The sequence below is a fragment of the Rosa rugosa genome, chromosome 5, assembly GCF_958449725.1.
Source record: "Rosa rugosa chromosome 5, drRosRugo1.1, whole genome shotgun sequence".
Taxonomy (NCBI): domain Eukaryota; kingdom Viridiplantae; phylum Streptophyta; class Magnoliopsida; order Rosales; family Rosaceae; genus Rosa; species Rosa rugosa.
In genome coordinates, this window is record NC_084824.1 from 19,721,030 (window position 1) to 19,723,416 (window position 2,387).

General features: G+C 35.1%; 1 long non-coding RNA gene across 1 annotated transcript; it reads right to left on the reverse strand.

Moving 5' to 3' along the window:
• Nucleotides 1–238: 238 nt before the first annotated feature.
• LOC133712609 (uncharacterized) lies at nt 239–1,876 on the reverse strand. The gene is made up of 4 exons (XR_009847505.1): nt 1,404–1,876; nt 1,228–1,312; nt 913–1,021; nt 239–522 (listed from the first exon to the last, which is right to left on the reverse strand). It is a non-coding gene; the product is annotated as an uncharacterized LOC133712609 (long non-coding RNA).
• Nucleotides 1,877–2,387: the final 511 nt, after the last annotated feature.

A 2,387-nucleotide genomic window follows, 5' to 3' on the forward strand; every position in this document is an offset into this window, starting at 1 on the left:
ACACAAAAAGGACGAAGAAAGAAAAGAAAAGAAAAGTTCTCAGATTCATAGTGTAGATCGATCTATATTTTTAAAGGCATGTGAACTGCCCGCTGGTTGGTTCCCAACTTTATTCAAAAACCGCATGGCCACGGATAATATAATCTGTATAACTAATCAGTGAAATGGTAAAGAATATCATACATATTATATGCTTTGGTAAAGTTTAAATGTGCATGCATATATTTTTCCCATCGAGTCTTGAACAGTGCTGCTGGGGGTGAAATGATATAAATTGCCAAATCAAACTGCAGCAAACAACAAGTATTGCGAGTACCAGACTACCAGTATGCTAATATAGTAAGGAATACAATCTCAACCAATGCATCGAAGATGTCGAATATTCCATATACTTGAAAGGATGATCTTTTGCTCTTCCATGCTGCTGCACATGTTATGTGTAGTATAAGTACATAGTACTCTGTTCTCAACTCAACACTAACAATATTCCTCATCAGCAAAGATATTTAACTGTTCTAGCACCTATAAGGAGAAAACGAGCAAAAATATTATAAATTTACATACAGTTAAAATAACAATTTACAGCATATATATGTTGCCCATAATGAGACAACTAGGAAATACAAGAGTGGCTATTAGGAGAATAACCAGACATCTCGTTACTAGTGACAACACCATATATAATGAAACAATCCAATTGTAAAAGAATTTAAGACATCACCATCATTCTTATTGAATAAAAGCTACAGTGATATGGCAGATTGCTTGCACTAGTGTTATCAGCCTACTTTGAAACACAAACGGCTATAGAATCATATCCGAGAGACAAGATCTATTCAACTTGGATACAACAGGTTTGAACTTTAAAAGCCAAAAAAGAATACCAAAACGGAACCAACAATATGCGGTTACCTTCTTTGCATCCTTTGTCTTTAATGTGGGAACATTGTAAGTGACGGAGAAGGTATCACAAAATCAATTGAGTCTAAGAAGCCCAATTCACTACCAGAAGCTTTGTCCCCTGCAGAAAAGGAAGAAAACAAAATATTAGAAAGAAAGATTATACGCATTAACAAAAGTCTGAGATGTCAGTGAGAGAAAGAAACACAAATCCGAAAGGACCCAAACTATAATCATGTTTACAAATAGAAGGTTTCCCATGGATTCAGCCAATAGATTCTAAATACAGTGGTCTCTATGTCAATAAAGAAGGGGGAAATGAAGAACCTTTGGAGTGCGCTTGAGAAGGAGCATCACTGTTTTAGATGTCAAATTTGAAAACCTCGGACCAATAGCAATATACTCTAGCAACCTGCACAACAAAGATAACACATTCACAAGACATCAGTGGGGGAGCGAGTAGCCAAGATGAATAAATAAAAATTAATTAAAGTAGACCAGACCTTTCAATATTATCCAGGATTATTGAGCATTATTGTGATTTGTATGCATCTTCAAAAACCTATCGGATAATTAGAACAGAAAAAAAAAAAATTAAAAGCAACCATATCAATAAAACTTCACCTATTCACAAGTGTGTAAAAACACAAGGATTTTCAGTAAACCAACAGATCATCCTATAGGTTGCTGTTGGATTACAATATTAGAGACACAAAATGACATATCTAGATTTGAGCAGTAATTAGCACTTTCCAAAATGTTAGTTTTCTCAGAACCCCTTGAGAAGACCAACAAACCTTTGCGATTTGCGCCCATTTAGTGCTCTCATGAAGACCAATCATTGCCTCAGCCGAGATATATCAAAACAGAAATTTTCAATAAAAAATTGTGGCAGGCATAAAAAGAAGATATATTTTAAAGCCCCAGCAAATTCTTGACAAGCATAGGGATATGAGATGAAATAAATTTGACATGAGCTTACAATCTTAACAGTTGCTGCTAGTGAAGATTTACCACTGTCCAAGATACGTAACAATCTTTGCCAAAAAAAAAAAAAAGATACGTAACAGTCAGAACACTCGCAACAACAAAACGAACATTAAATAGGAATAAACACAGGATTGCTTACCTGCCACTAGGACTTTCCAGAAGGCATGTAACAAGTGGGCTTCTGTCACTTGATTTAACTTGCTCCACAAGTAGGATGGCTCTTTGATAGATATACTTATGTCAATCCCCATAATACAGCATGCCATGAAGTCTATAAATTAAGATAAAGATAAGACTATAACTTTGATAGACTACATAAGGATGTCCAATCCCATCCAATCCCATGTAACAAACACAGCGAGCACAAAACAAAATTAAGATAAAGGAAACAAGTACCAAAACAAGATTTCTTCTATAACTTTTTTTTTTTTTTTTTAACTAGCAAGGATTAGGCGATATTAGCTCCTCTGAAGCAGTCTGAAAGGGGTGACTAGCAC